General features: G+C 52.5%; 1 long non-coding RNA gene across 11 annotated transcripts; it reads right to left on the reverse strand.

The window, feature by feature from the left end:
• Positions 1–942: 942 nt before the first annotated feature.
• LOC116668321 lies at positions 943–13052 on the reverse strand. 11 transcript variants are annotated; one of them, XR_004325472.1, is made up of 6 exons: positions 12944–13052; positions 9092–9179; positions 8841–8910; positions 6743–6919; positions 3081–6630; positions 943–1944 (listed from the first exon to the last, which is right to left on the reverse strand). It is a non-coding gene; the product is annotated as an uncharacterized LOC116668321 (long non-coding RNA). The 11 variants fall into 11 exon arrangements; XR_004325471.1 differs by having other exon boundaries at positions 6743–6899; positions 8841–8977; XR_004325469.1 differs by having other exon boundaries at positions 8841–8977.
• Positions 13053–16055: the final 3003 nt, after the last annotated feature.

Genomic DNA, 16055 nt, shown 5'->3' on the forward strand with positions numbered 1-16055 from the left:
TCAGCAGGAGTAATAGAAGGGTCATGCTGATAGTTCAAAAAAAGTGCTCTGAAGCCTCTGGGGACCTGATCTGAGTGTCAGAAGAGCTGAGCCCTTCAAATCATTCAGAAGAAGGAAAGGGAAGAGAAGTGGATCAACACTGACGGTGGAGCATCCGCATGGCAGCTTCTCTTACATCAGAGCTTTTCAGAGATTCTCAACATCCCAGTGAGTCCAAATCTCATGTCAAGCCTGTCTGTTCCTGAGGACCAAGACTCTCCTCCCTGACCCAGAGACACCAGGTGGGTGGGTGGCAGGCACCAATAGGGGGAGAGACCAGCAGTGACCAATGGGAACCATGAGGCACCAGATAAACAAGTTCATACTCATAAGATAGAAGAATTGGATCAATTCCTTAAAAACTCTAAACTACCAGAGCTAAAGCAAGTAAATAATCTGGATAACTCTATAGCCATCAAAAAATTAAATTCATAATTAAAAAAAAATCCTGAAAAAGAATTCTTCAGGCCCAAGAGATTTCACTGGAGAGTTCTACGAAATTTTTAAAAAAGAACAAGTACCAATTTTATGCAATATCTTCAAGAAAATAAAGAACATCTATACAAAACCTACATCTAACTTACTTAGAGGTGAAATTCTGAATGTTTTCTGCCCAAGATTAGAAACAAGGCAAGGATATCTGCTCTTATCTCTCTTATTTAATGTAGTATTGGAATTCATAGCCACTGCAATAAGGTAAGAAAAAGAAATAAAAGGCATATCGTTTGGAAAAGAAGATATAAAATGATCCCGTTTGCAGACAATGGGTTATCTGTGTAGAAAATTTCAAGGAATCTGCAAAATATCTTCCAGAACTAAGTGTGTTCAGGTTTGGGGATACAAAATCAATGCACAAAAACCAATTATATTTCTATAAGTTAACAAAACACACGGACACCAAAATTAAAAACACAGTACTATTTACAATTGTATCAAAGAAAATGCAACATTTAGCTATACACTTAACAAAACATGTACAGAATCTGTATGCTGAAAATTATAAATTACACATAAAAGAGAGTGTAAAAGACCTAAATAAACAAATGGAGAAACAGACTATGCTCATGGACTTGAATGCCCAACCTAGTAAATATGTGAATTCTCACCAAACTGATACAAAGGTTTAACACAATTCTTATTAAAACCCCAGTGAGTTTTTTTTAATAAACATAGACAAGCTTATTCTAAAATTCATATGGAAAAACAGAGACACTAGGACAGCTAAAATAGTCTTGACAGGGAAGAAAATGGGAGGAATCACTGTATGTGATGTTAAGGGATAGTATATAGTTACATTAATCAAGACTCTGAGGTTTTGGTAGAAGGATAGACACATAGATGAATGGAACAAAAGAAAGAACCCTGAAACAAACCCACACAAATACGCTCAGATGGTTTTTGACAAAATGCAAAAGCAATTCAATGGAGGAAGTCTAGCCTACTCAACAAACAGAGCTGCAGCAATTGCACATCCATAAACAACAAAATTAACCTTGACACACTTATACAGAACTCAAAAAGGATCATATACGTAAATGCAAAACAGGAAACTTTAAGAAGAAAATATAGGAGGAAATCTTCATAACCTGAGGCTAAGCAAAAAGTTCTTAGACTTGACACCAAACATATGAATCATAAAAAGAAAAAATGATTAGGTTGAACCTCATTGGAATTAAAAAACTTTGCCTTTGTGAAAGCTCACTGGAGGAGGATTCTCTGAAAATGTGAAAAAGGCTTTTGTCCTAAAGAAGCAAAGTCAGGAGACACAAGAGTGTGAGCAAGGATGGTGGGGCTCTCCAGGAAAGCGTTGGCGAACTTGAACCAGGCAAGACAGAGGAAGTCAGAAAATGTCTTCACGCTACACCTGGATGAAGGCTTTTCTTTCAGTTGCTTGATGAAGAAACACTGGAAATGTATGTAGAAACTTCATCATTTCGTGCATTCATTCATCTGCTCAAGCATCCTATATTCATTGAATACCTTCTATGTGCCTCCTATTTTTCTATGTACTGGGACCAGAAATGGACAAGGTAGATAAGGTCTGTGTCTCCATCTGGAGCCCTGTGGTCACCACAGCAGAGGAAGAGAGGAATGGAGGCATAATGCCCACTCTTAACTGCCTCAGACCAGAAATGAGTGTGTTACTTCTGCTCTCAGTACACTGGCCAGAAAAAGTCACATGATGACAACCTCACGGCAAGGGATGCTGGGAAACACAGGGATATTGGGTGTCTCCTGTCTTGAGTACAAACTCCATGGAGGATTATGCAAAGTTTTTTGCACAAAATTACCCACATAGTAAACTGCTTATAGTTTTCATCTCATAGGTTGACTTGACTTCATCTCTCAAGGAATTCTTCAAGGCATTTCTTAAATCGATGAGTCAGGAAGCTACTGCAGGTCATGCCACACCCAGCCACGTGGAGGGGGAAGTTACCACAGGATGACCACGGTTAAGATTCCCTCAGAAAGAGCCACACCAGCAAGAAAGCCCCCGGAGGACGTCACCTCAGCAAGGCTTCACTTTTCCTCTGGCTGACACACAACTCAAACACCACCTTTCTCCCGGATATGACAAGATGGGCAAAGAGAAACCTGACTGAGGTGAGGGCTGTGTCTCTGAGAAGAGCCTCATTAGTGAGAAGGAGCCAGGTGCTGGCTCTGGAATGTTCCATGACAGTGACTGAGTGGCCAGGCTTGGAGCCTGCATTAAATGTGACAGCAGGCAAACCAGGAGACGCGGCCAGTTCATCACATCTCCTCACCCGAGGGGTGTTAACGTGTCTGAGTGACCAGGACCACCTTCCCAGGAGGCTGAGGAACAAGGGACTCAAAAGGCACAGAGCCATGGGCCCAGCAGGGACCCCGAACAGTAGGCAGTCCAGGCTCTTCATCTTAACAATGGCCCATGCTCCTGAGATGCTCCCACTTTCATTTCCTAATTACTTCAAAAATCCAGTTAAGTGGTGTTACGGAGTTAATTGTGTCCCTCAAAGAGACAGAGTGAAGCCCTAACCCCAGTACCTGTGAATGAGACTTACTTGGAAATGGGGGCTTTGCAGATATAATCAGATTAAGATGAGGTCATTAGGATGAGCCGTAATCCAACAGGTCCCATGTCCTTGCAAGAAGAGGAGAATTAGGACACAGAGATGCACAGGGAGACACCTCGTAAAGGTGGAGGCAGAACCGGAGTGATGAGTCTACAAGCCAAGGAAGGCCCAGGGCTCCGGAAGCTGGAAGAGCAAGGATGACTCCTCCCCAGGGGCTTCGGAGGGAGCACGGCTCTGCTGACACCTTGATTTGGGACCTCTAGTTTTCAGAACTGTGAGACAATAAGTTTCAGTTGTTTAAAGTTGCTCAGTTTGTGGCACTTTGGTACAGCAGCTCATGGGAACGAATACAGCAGGTTGCCACCCCCATTTGTCAGGAGGGTAAACTGATCTCCAGAGGGGGCCATGCCCAGCCTAAGATCACACAGCCGTAAGCAAGGAGCAGGTCGAGGAAGCAGGGCCCTGGCCACCCATTCTCTAGGGCTGCACAGCGAAAACGTGAGCTCCTCCAAGTGAGACAGGCTGGGACTTGGGACCTGGGACCTAGAACCCTGGGCTGTTGTGCTTGCACCGGGACGGAACAACAGAAGCAAAGAAACTATAAGGGACTAGAAATAACTGTGTGCATGGGCGATTGGGGCAAATTATGAACAACAAGATACAAAAAGACCAAAAGCCCAGCTGCCTACCACTTCTGAGGTGTTGGGAGCAAAAGCAGGACACTTACTGTGCATGATCCTGGCACACAGCACCACGGAGAGGTGGGCAGACCGCCTAAGCCACCTCTCCAGCCCCACCCCAGGGCCTGCCCCGACCCTCGTCCCATTTAAGGGCCCAGCTCGCACCCCTCCCCAAGGAGTGAAGAACCACTTACTTGTTTTCGCTCCCTCGTGCTGCAGCCCATGTCCCAGTAAAGCCTTGCCTGAATTTCTCATCTGGCCTCTTACCAATTTCTGTTGATTAAGGAGGCCAAGAACCCTGGTCGGTACCACATGTGCCCGGAAGAGATTTTGTCCTTGCCAGAGCTCTCTTCATTGTGAAGAGTGAGCGGATCTGTTTTCCCCTCCCAGATTCAAAAAGAAATTACAGCCCAGTTTTGAGGCCAACATCTCATTGACTACTTAAGTGTGGATGGCAGGTGGGTAACTGAGAATTCAAGGCTGAGCGAGGTGAGGCCATCTCAGATTCCTGGAGCAGATCCTAAGCACGCAGAGGGAGGGAGGGGCAGGGATGACCACACCATTCTGGTGGGATGTGTCTTATGTCAGCCCCATCCCCCCACCACTGCCCAGTTTAATCCTCTGCCTTCCGAACATGCACCAGAACTTCCCCGCTCACCACTCACCATTCCTTCCTTCAGCAAACACTTATTGAGCACCAACTGTGTACCAGAGTCTGTGCTTAGTGCTGACGGGCTGGTAGTGGGCAACACTGGGCCACTATTTCAAATTTCATTATATTCACAGTGAAATGAAATTCAGCACAGAAACCCATGATGATCATATGATACACATGGAGACTAAATGCAATGCAGACTCAGAGCGGGGATGCCTGAAGCAGACTGGGGAGTGGGGTGGGGCGAGCATCCATGAGGAGAGGGGCTGAATTCAGTTTTGGTGACTCAGAGATGCACATCAAAAGAGAAAAGAGAAAGAGGTGCTCTAGGTAGAAGGAACAGCACACGCAAACGTGCAGAGTCATGGCCAGCATAGGAACCAGGCCACAGTAGTTGGTTCGGGAGTGGACACATGAGTCTACAAAGTGCTTTTTTTCTGCTGAAGCTCCTGGGGGCCTTCAAGAGGAGGCCCACTCAGACGAAAGCAGAGCCAAGAGATGGGGTGTAATGGATGCCTGACAACTTCATTTAAGTACCTGGATCCAGCTGTGCCTGAATCCCCTTGAACTTCTCTGTTACATGAGCCTATAAATTTCCGAGCTTTAAACTTAAGCCAGTGTGAATGTCTATTTCTTATGGCAGAAATAGACCCAATTAAAACAATTACCCCCATTTTCCCACACCACCATCAGGGGCAGTCAGTCACATGCTGGTCAATTACCACCCAGGGGTTCAAGCCCAGACCTATTGTTTCTAATAGTGATGGGCTTAGGGAAAGCTGTAGGAGTTGGAGGCAGAGCAGCACAGTGACGGGCCTGCTGCAGGTCAGGGGAAGAAGACCTCCAGATGCAATTTACAGGATCTGAAATCGCTCAGCGAGCCAATCTAATTTGAGATGGCCTGTGTGGCAGACAGACTCCGCGATTTCCTGGAATCTTCGCTGCTCACCTCCCATGACCAGTCCGACCATGACAGTTCCGTTATCAGGTCTGGCAGGCCTGAGATGTCACAGTGCCCACCTGCTACATGAAGCAAGGAGGTGGGGGAGAAGTCATTTCACTCCCCTAACCCCCGGGGAGCAGCTCCTCGGCGGCCATCCAGACGTCCTGCGGCGGGTGGGAGAGTCTCCGGGAGGCCAGGGGCTCAAATGAACCTTGACAGGTAATCATCCCCCAGAGAAGCAGGTGGGTGAGTCCTGATTCGCGCTCGCAGGGAAAGAAAGAGATGGACTTGCTTCCACCACCTCCCTAGGACTCCAGCCTGGAAGTTGCTGGAAACAATGCCAGTGAGGGGAGGCCTCCAGGTGCTGTGAGATCAACTTTCTGTTACAGCCCAGGATCCACCACCACGGAGAAACTGATGTCTCTCCTTCTAGTCCCAGAGCTGCTGAGGGTAGGAATCGAATCTCGTTCACGTTGGCCTCCCGTGACCTAGTAAAGCACTGGCCCGTTGTAAGGGCTTATTCCCTATTTCTTGTACACCTGGATAAGTTATAATACATAAATATAACTAATGAATGGATAAGGTGACACGTGGGTCATGGAGGCCCATTCAAGCCTCGGGAGCACAGAAAGAGGAGGTGTCAGCCCCCCCACCCCAAATGGGCTGGGGGTGGTATCATCCAGAAAAGCCAATGCTCTAGCTAGTCTTGAAGAGACATCCTGGAGAAGGAGCATCTGAGCTGGGCCCTTGAAGGATTTGGGAAGGATTGGGAAGGGTTTGGGAACCAAGGAGAAGAGGGGATGTGTTCTAGGTGCATTCTGTGGGTGTGTGCGTACATGCCTGGTGTGTGCGTGTGTGTGCATGTATGTGTGCAGTGTGTGCATGCATGTGAGTGTAAATATTTGCTCAGAGACTGGTGGGATTGACCTCGTGGGAGATAAATGAGACTCTGGGTTCAGGGGACCCACTAGATTCTCATAACAATCCCAGGAGAAAAATGCAATTGTACTCACTCCGCAGATGAGGGAACTGAGGCTCAGGGAGGTGGGGTGACCTGTGCTAAGTCACACAGGGGCAGAGCCACGATCCAACCGAGGCCTAACTGAGGGCTGCCCACCCTCATCCCAGCTCATCCAAGGAAATCAGGCCCCCTGTCTGCAGAGGCTTGGAGGAGCCAGCGGCTGGGCATGGGGGCAGGGCCGGAGGCTCTGCTGATGGCGCACCTTGGGGCACAGACCTCTCCCTGGGGCTTTTCTAGTTCTGAAACAAAGGGCCAAAAAAGATAGCTTTCAGGATCAGCCCATGGTGGAGGGGTGGCAGGCTGGAGCCCAGAAGGTGTATGCCTGGGGTCCAGCCCTGAATGCAGACTTACCTGGAGAGGCGTAAGGCTGGATGGTCTGTCAGAATCTGAGTCCCGGCTGGTTTCCACTGCCCCTGCCCACCGGGGGGCCTCACCCTCCAGGGCCAAAAGGCAGCCTTGTGCACTGCAGGTGGGCCTGGGGCCTTCCTATCTGTCCGGCCCCATCCTCCTGGAGGTGGGAGGGAGACACTGGAGGAAACAGAGTCCATGATAAAGTCCAGGGTGGGATGGTGGGATAGAGCAGACACAAGTCCCACCTGGCCTGGGACAGTCCCACTTTATGCCTGCTGTCTGGACATGATTCATAGCCGTGTCCCCTTGCTCTCTGAAATGTCCTGGCCTGGACAGTCATTACAGGGTCATCTAAGGTGGGGTGTCCTCTAAAGAAAGGAGAACGAACACCAACTCGCTTCCTATCAGTGCACAGGGGCCCTGACACAATTTCCTTTATTTAATCCTCCCAAGCACCCTGAATCCTAAAGGGCTTTTCCGCACACCAGCCCCTGTCAGAGGATAGGTATTAGATGTTCCAGGAAAGATCGCTTCCTGGGCCAAGTGCACCTTTCATGTGCTAATCCGTGCAGCAGGATGGAAGAAAACACAGCACGCTGCCCCGGGGGCACCTCCAGCAGGAGGGCAGGCGGGAGATGAATCTTTGCAGCGCTCTCTTTGGATCACCCAGACAGGTGGGGGAAAGAATTTCATCACGTTTGAGGCAAAACAACCACTGTAAGAATAACAATCATACATCTTCCACAGTGTTTTGTCGTATCGGAAATAGAAACCCAAAATCGATGGCTTGTTGTTTCGCCAGGCGGGAGGGAGGGTTTGGAGAACTCCCGCCTGGGCTCTGAGCTCAGTGTAGTGTGGGGTGGAGGGGGAACAGCGCAGGGAGGAGAGCGGTCCCATCGAGCAGAATCAGGAAACCAGAGGGCGCAGGATCACAGGGCCCTGAGCCCTGGGAGACCCAACATCCCACAGCGGCCGGCCTGGGGCTCAAGCCAGTTTACCTAATACTGAGGGCAAAGTGTCGGGAGGACCTGGGGACCCCACCGGAGACACGGGAGGCCTGGGTGCTCCTTGGTTCTGCACGAGGCACCTGAGTCTGTAGCATTGAGGCGGCAGCTGGGATTGCTCCCGATACCTCCCTTCCTCCTTCTGCCGCTTGACCCTGGCTCGGGCAAAGCACAGTTCCCAGTCCCTCTGATGCTGGGTGTGGCCATGAACTCATGTTGGCCAATGAAACATAGCAGAAGTGACAATTGCTAGTCCTGAACTGAGGCCTTAAAAGGCATAACTTGGTCATGAGCTCACCCTCCTTGCATTTCAGCCATGGTCCCTGAGAAGAACAGGGGTCCCCTGGCTCCAGGAGCAGCCCGAGGAGCACCCCCGGAGCTCACCCAAGACCTGAAACAGAACCCCTGCCCCAAGCAGCCCACAGACTCATGAATGAGAAATAAATGTTTGCTGCTATCAGCCCCTGAGATTTTGAGGTCGTTATAGAGAAAAAACAAAAGCAAAAACAAAACACAAATGCAGTCACCCATGCAAATTTCACAGCAGAGTCCTTCTCCTAGAAGCACCTGCGAGCATCCTCAGCACACCCCACCCCTCGGAACCTGCTGCTCCGGGCAGGGCAGGTTATTCTCCTGGCAACCAGGATGCCTTAGACTTCCCCACCAGCAAGAAATAAAGGGGCCACATTAACGTCAGGCAACAGCCCTCCACCCACCAGAGGACCATAGAACCTCACTTCCTTCTTGGGTCTCCCCAGTGATCTCTGAGCACCTGCAGTGGGTGGGGCGTGTTCTCAGGGCTCCCTCTGCCCTCAGCATCCACCTGCCCTTCTCATGGGCTGCTCACCCTGCAGTGGGGCCTCCCACCTCTGCAGCAGTGCTGGTGTCTCCAGGAGTTGTGCCTCTGCTGAGGGCTCGGGTCTCTCCCTGCTCCAATAGGCAGTAGCCCCGAGGCCAGGAAGGGAAAGAGCGTGATGCAGTCATCTCCCCCTCATCATCACTTACCCCTTTATCCCCAGACACCTGCCTCCAGAAATAAATTCTCCTCTCCTCTTTTAATCCAAGGTATTTGAATAATGAAACAAGATACTTACGGGAGAGATGATGTCTAAGTCTACACGCCAAGGGAAGCTGGGCCCCAGTTCCTTTTCATCCAGAACAACTCTGCCCATTTAACAGATGAAGAAACTAAGGCCCACGGAGGCAACTCAAGTCGCCCAATCTTGCACTGCTGCTAAGGGACAGAAATGGGGATGAGCCCAGATCCCTGTGCTTCCAAAGAGCTTTTCTCCTCTCGTGCTTCTTAACTTTTCCTGGGGAAGAACCCTTGAAGTTTTGTGTTTACCTTCAAAATTCATGTGACTTTTGCAATCCACTCCATGTAATTTCTGTCTTGATTCTAATCCAAAAGTAAGATTTACATTTCTTGCCACCTGAGACCAAAAAAAAAAAAAAAAGGGCAGCTGCTTCTTCCGTAGTTTCATGTACCTGCTGGTGCAGTGCAGACCCCCAGGGGTAAGCCAGCCCCAGACTGAGGGTCCCAGAGGCATAGAACACACCACCTGAGGGTCGGGGCAGAATGTGCTAGAAGCAGGGAACTAGGCTCATTGACTTGCTGTTAGAAGCTTAGGAGAATTAGGCCAGGGGTAGGGGGAGCACCTGGGTACCATCTGCCAGCATGAGGGTCAGAAATCATGGAATTCAACCTAGAAAACTAATGAACTTATCTTGGACTCTGATGTCTCCATTTTACAGATGGGGAAACTGAGGCCTAGAGAGGGAAGGCAGCCTGCCCAGAGTCACCCAGAGAAGTGGAGCTGGATCTGGCCAGAATCTGGTCTCCTCAAGCCCGCTCCGTGGAGTCCACCATCTTCCATCCCCCAGGCCCTGCACTGGGCCTCAGCGGCCTCACTGGCACTGGTGCTGACCAGAAGTGGGAGGCCATGGGCTCTGTTCTCCAGGAGCTCCCAGAGCAGGGATGGGAGGGAGGGGAGCAGGCCACCTCCTTCTACCCCTTGCTGAGCCACCTCCCAGCTGTGTGACCTTAGGCAGCAGCGACAACCTCTCTGAGCCTGGATCTCATCAGTTCTGAAACAGAGAGCGTGATAGTTGTATATGGTGAGGACCGAACGAGAGGGGACAGGTGGGCACAGATCGTGGTGCCCCACAGTGACCGTTCTGCACAGGTGACCTGTTATTTTCCTTATGATTTTGACAGTTGTCATCATGGTCATTCCTGGAGGCAGATTCAGGCTGAAGGAGGGTCTGGACGGTATTTAAGAGCCAGGCGAGAGCTCACCTGTTTGGGGTCCAGGCGGGTTTCATGGAGGAAGCTCCGTCTGAGCTGGGCCCAGAGCACGCTGGGCAGGGTATGCCATCTCAGTGCCGAGGGCGGAGGGGCCCAGCAGGCGGGGAAAAGCCCTGCTCCGAGCTTGGCAGAGGGGCAGGCAGAGCCACGGAAGGAACAAAGCTGCCAGTGGGACCTACTATGGGTCCAGGGCTTGTCACATGCAAACCACAGTCTCCTCCCCTGCTCTGAGCAGTGTCATGAGGCGAGTGTCATGATCTCAATGCACACATGGGGAAACTGAGGCTCAGAGAGGTTAAGTAACTGGGCAAGCCAGAGAAATAGTTAACCCAGTACTCAATACAGGGCTGGTACGTGTTATTATTCTAGTGTAGGGGTAACAGTGGGCCTTTGTGAGCTCCTACTGTGTGCTCTAATCTAGAGTGAAGCTTTCCCAGGGCCCTGCACCCAGTAGGTCCAGCTTGCTCTGGAGGCAGTAGAGTTGTGATGAAAGAATCACAGAAGACAGACTCTCTCTTCATGGGAATTCCTTTCTGACTGCTGTTTCCTCATCCAGACTGAGTTGGAAGTAGGTGGACAAACCAGACTGAGGGCCTACTGTGTGCTGGTAGGTTGCCTTGTCTGATTTCACTGAACCCTCCTGGCAGCCCAGGGAGGGCCCACCATAGTCCCTGCTCTGCTGGTGAGAAAACAGGCCCAGCGAGGAGGAGATCCCGCTGCAGAGCACACAGTGGGGACGGGGAAAGCCTGCACTTGAACCTGGTGAACATGGTCTGGAAGACTCTACCTGCCCGTTGGACCGACCTCTCAGAATCCCCACCCCTGACCTCTCTGACTGTGAAGGCGCATATGTGGATGAGACTAACGGAGCAGGGGGCTTCCTGGAGGAGGTGGGAGATCAAGGTGGGCCCTGACAGATGGGTGAGACCAGAGAGGTGGGCACAGGCAGAGACTGGTAGGTTCAGGGGCAGGTATGGCCAAGGCAGAGAAGAGAAGGCTGGCCAGGCTGCGTGGAGGAGAGGCTGGGAGTGCCTGTCCAGGGTGCAGGCTCTGTCTCAGGGCTGGGGGACCAGGAAAGGTGGCAGTGGATGGGCCAGAGGCCTCAGGGAGAAGACAGACTGAGTTCTCAGAATCGCATGGCTGGACCAAGACAGACTCGACCTCTCAGGGGACCTCCCTCCTGGCATCCAGCAGGGGCCTGGAGCTCTGGACAAAGCTGACTGTATTCCTCCTTCCCCCTCCCTCTGTCTCCTCAGCCCTCTGCCGCATGGCCTAGCCAGGAGGGTTCAGATGCAGCCGAGATTGTGCTGCACTGAACTGTAGATTATTACGGAGGCATGACAGTGTTTTAAATGGTCCAGCGAATATCGGAATGTGATTAGAGGTGCATCCATCGGTTCACCACGCTATGTACTGCGTCCCCGCTATGTTCCAGGCGCCGTGCTGGGCCCTGCTCCTTCCTTTACAGCAGCCACCAGTCCCGGCCGGCCTGTGCTTGGTGCAATGTGGGGACCCTCATCTATCGTCCCCAACCAAGAAGCGGGGACCACCACTGTCCTTGTTCTAATAGTGGGAAGTTTTAGACCCAGAGGGCCTGACGGTCCTCTCCAGGGAAAGTCCCGGGGCAGGCGGAGAAGCAGAAGGGTGTCAGGAGTGGGCAAAGCCCCTGCCAAGAACCTCCCCTGCTCACCCTACCCGCCAGACCCCCCACTTCTGGACCTGTGGGCAAGGATCTGGTAAAGGCGCTTGCTGGGGACAAACCTGGAGGAAGGAGACTGTGGAAGGAGCCACAGAACATTCAAGATTAAATGCCCACAAGCCTGAGCTCCCCTCCCAGGTCCGGGGTGGCTCTCTGCTCCTCTTCCTCCAACTGAGGGGCTGCTGCTCGTTTCCTCTGTCCCTGGGCCAGCCCTGGACAGACACATGGAGCCCGGCCCGCTGGAGCTGCTGCCCAGACACGGGCGCACCTCTGAGACAGCGGGGAGGAGCTGGGGCAGTGCCAGAGGCTGGTGGGGGCGTGTGTGTGTGTGTGTGTGTGTGTGTGTAAGAGGGAGACACACACACACACACACACAGATCAGAGAAAGAGATTCTGAAACTCAGAGGGAGACAGAAAGTGAATCAACAAGGGAAAACAGAGACACAGAATAGATAGATTTCTGGCCACTGCAGGAGGAGGAGGAGGAGGATTAAAATCATCTGGTCCAAACACCCCCGCTCCCATCATACAGATGAGGGAAGCTGAGACCCAGAAAAGGCAGGAGCCAGGAGAGAGGGAACAGGAAGGAGAGCCCAGGTTTTCAGGCCCTGCCCTGCACTGGCCCCTCTGGATCTCAGCTACACTGAGGGGGCCCTGGGTCAGCTCAGCCTTCGCTATGTTCCCCAGGCTCCTCAGCACCCACAACCCCCACATCCAAATGGAGCTTTTCAAAAGCAAAGACACACTGCTGCTGATGTCAGACCTGGAATCACATTGTGCCCTGAAAAGGCCTCTGGGCAGTAGGGCCCTGGGCAGGGAGCCGAGAGCCCCAGAGGCCGGCAGGGGCCTTGCAGGGATCCGGGTACCCCTGGAGTGCCTGCTGTGTAAGAACGTGGCTCATCTAATTCTCACAACCACCCAGAGAGATGCAGCTTGATATCCGCAGTTTACAGGTTCAGAGAGGTTAAGCAACCTGATCAAAGTCACACAGTCTATAAGAGATGGAGCCTGGTCTAAATCAGGGTCTGCTGATGGCTGAGTCCCAGATGCTCTGTTATCAGGGTCCCTTCAAGCCAGGGTGTTGGGGACAGAACACCAGCTCAGGCCCCAGCCCTGCCACACCTGCCTTGTCCATGGGCTAGGTCTTCACCTCTCTGAGCCCTGAGAAGTGGAGGCTTGTTGCTTCTTACCTTGCAGAGGACTGAACCGTCAGTGGTGGAAGATGCCTGCCCAACAGTAGACGCTCAGCCTCTGGTCCCTGCTTCCCCAGCTCTGACAGGCTGTGGCCCAATAACCACACCCCCCGGCCCTCTGAAGAATGAGGAGCTGGTCCGAAGCCTCTCCTCCTGGGAGGTGCCCTGGTGTCCAGGAAGCAGGGCTTCCTTGTCTGCTCCTCCCTGAGAGCCCCGGCTCTGCTGGGCAAATTTGGCATCGATTTCCTGACCAAGCAATGTCCTACCAAATCCCACTTCAGGCAGGTGGCCTGGGGAGCTGCAGGCCAGCTAAGGGTTGGTCACCCCCTGGGCACATGCTGCCGCAGTGAGTGAGTGAGACCTTAGGCTGGGCAGTTCCTTCAACTTGGCAGCCCTCCACGGGGATCCCAGCCCAGGGCCACTTCCCACAGGCCTGCCAGCAGCTGGGGGCAGGCGCCCATTCCTGGAGCAGAGTCTGGGGGTGCATCATGGTGTCCATTGCTTTCCTTGGTATCTTTGAGCCTCAGTTACATGTCTGTAAAATGGGTGACCATTGTACCAATCCCATGGAAGGTTGTGAGGATTAAATAGGAAACTGTAGCCTTAGTGTCGGATACTTTGTAAGCGCTTAATACCGGTGTCTGATGTTAGCAGCAGTAGCAGTAATAGTAGTAGTTGTAGTCCCTGCCCACCCCCCCACGTTCACCCCTTCACCCTGGTGCAGGCTCCCGCTCATCTCTGTCCTTGCCTCCCCCCTTCCCCTGCCTGTCCCCATCCATCTGGCTCACTGCTCACCTCCTCCACTACAAGACCTTCAGGGGCCCCCACTGCGAGGTCGTAACCCGGCACTCAAGGCTCTGCCTCTTGTCCCCACCAGCCACCGCCTGCGCTGCCGCCGCGGTTTCCACCACTTCCCTTCTGGTGACCAGTGCGCCAGGTGAACCAAGCTCGTCTTCAGGATCCCTGACAGAGGTGCCCCAGTGCCAGGCCTTTGCTCAGACTGTCCCTGGGGCTGAGTGTGCCCTTGTGCTTATCTCCACATCTCCATATCCCACCCCAACGGCAAGACTCAGCTTGAGTGCCTCCTCCTCCAGAAAGTCAGACCTAGTTCACTGAAGTCCTTTTGGCCCTGCCCTGCGCCCTCTAGGTTAGGCACGCCTTCTGCCCTCGCCCCACTTGCATAGCCGTCCCAGGCCTTCCTTCTCTTGAATCTCCAATCAGAGTAAATTCACACCATCAGTTTTCACAGAGGCTGTCCTCCAGGCTTGGAGGCTCTCGCCCACCCTTCTGGCAGGTCAGCTCTTTCCCGCCCATCCGGTTCTATGACCTCATCACAGCCTGTGTTCCTTTGTCACCGTATGCAGTCACCCACGTGCCCTGTGGGCGTTGAATTGCCTCTGTCTCCCCTCTTAATGGAGCTCTCCTGCTGCATCACCAGCCCTGCACACATCAGGGCTCAGTAAACACCTGAGAAGTGAGTGAGCATGTCTGTCTGAGAGGTGGTGCCATCTGTCCCAGCCCTACATGCTGGGTGGGGGCAGGATGGCGACCCCAGCCCTGCTTCCCAGCACCAGGACTGATTCCCTCCTGACAGGTTGGATCCAAGGGGTTTGGTCACTCTGCCAGCCCTGAGGCCTGGTCCCTGTGTCTCCACCTGCATGAAGCCCCCAGGGGTGGCCTTCCCTGGGGAGGGGTCTGGGAGTACTGGAGGGTAGGGGGAGGAAGAGGCCCAGAGCCAGGCCAGGAGGACACCAGCATCAACCTCCTGCTGCCCTCCCCCCAACAGCGCCCGCTGTCTGTGCCCCACAGCCTGTCTCAGCACCACCTCCAGGAAGCCTCCGTGGCTCCTTCATCACCACCAGCATCTCCTCTGTCCACCTATGGGCCTGAGACCACAGGGGGGCAGCCTTTAAGTCTTGACTCCTCCTCTATCTGTTGCGCCCCCAACACTGTGTGATGGCCTCCAGTTCCACAGCAGCCCCATTTTACCAGTGAGGAAACTGAGAGTCAGAGAGGCTGAATGACTTGCCCAAGGTCACATAGGAAGTGGAGAAGATCAGACTTGTGTTCTTCCTGCTACACCTGGACAAGGTGATTCAGGAGCCCCACTTGGGTTTGCAAAGTGTCCCTTCCCTAAGGATCAGCTGAGGGTGGCCTGCCTGCCCCAAATTGTAATTGATCCTCCCTTGAAAGAAAGAGAGACACGGGCAGAGAGAGACAAACAGACAGAGACACTTGGAAAGAGGGAGCAAGTACAAAGAGAGATGAGGGAGGGAGAGGGAGAGAGGGAACCAGTGCAGAGAAAGGAGTGGGGAGAGATAAAGGAAAGAGATTTACACAGAGAAAGGAGGAAGGGAGGGAGGGAGGGAGTGCGGGGGGGGGGGAGAGAGAAAGAAAGGAAGAAAGAAAAAGAAAGAAAAGAAAAAAAGAAAGAAAGAAGGAAAGAAGGAAGCAAAGAAGGAAAGAAAAGCGAGAGAGAAAGAAAGAAAGAGAGAGGGAGGGAGGAAGGAAAAAAAGAAGGGAGGAAGGAAGGAAGAAACAGAGACACCTAGAGGGAGGTAAAGGTAGAAAACACACAAAAAGAGAAAGATACAGACTGCATGCAAACACACACAGAGAGGAAGAGAGAGAGCCTTTGGGAGCGGGTTTAAAAATGAGAGCGTGACACAGGCATAAAGAGAATGAGAAATGTACTCACACACACCCCCAACCACGGCCCCAGCGCACACATCCAGACAGAGATGGAGGGGAGAGATACAATTCAGACAGGTGGAGAGAAAAAATGAGTGTGGGGGCACAGAAGAAAAAAGGACACAGATAGCAAGACAGAAAAAGAGATAGGGAGAGATTAATTCACTCACAGAGAGAGAGAGAGTGATGGGGAGAGGCCAGGGGAAAAAGCTGGAGGGGAGGGTACTGGAGGGAGGCGGGAACCAGCGACACCCGGAGCACCAGATGCTCGGAGCTCACCCCCTCTCCTTCCCAGCCCGCACTCCCCTTTCCTCCACCACCTCCTGACTTGGTTCACAGGGGCCTGAAATGTCAGCCGGAATGGAGACCTTAACCCTCCCAGGTCCAGCTGCCCAGACGTACTCTCCTCCTGCCCTGA

Source organism: Camelus ferus, chromosome 13 (assembly GCF_009834535.1).
Source record: "Camelus ferus isolate YT-003-E chromosome 13, BCGSAC_Cfer_1.0, whole genome shotgun sequence".
NCBI lineage: Eukaryota > Metazoa > Chordata > Mammalia > Artiodactyla > Camelidae > Camelus > Camelus ferus.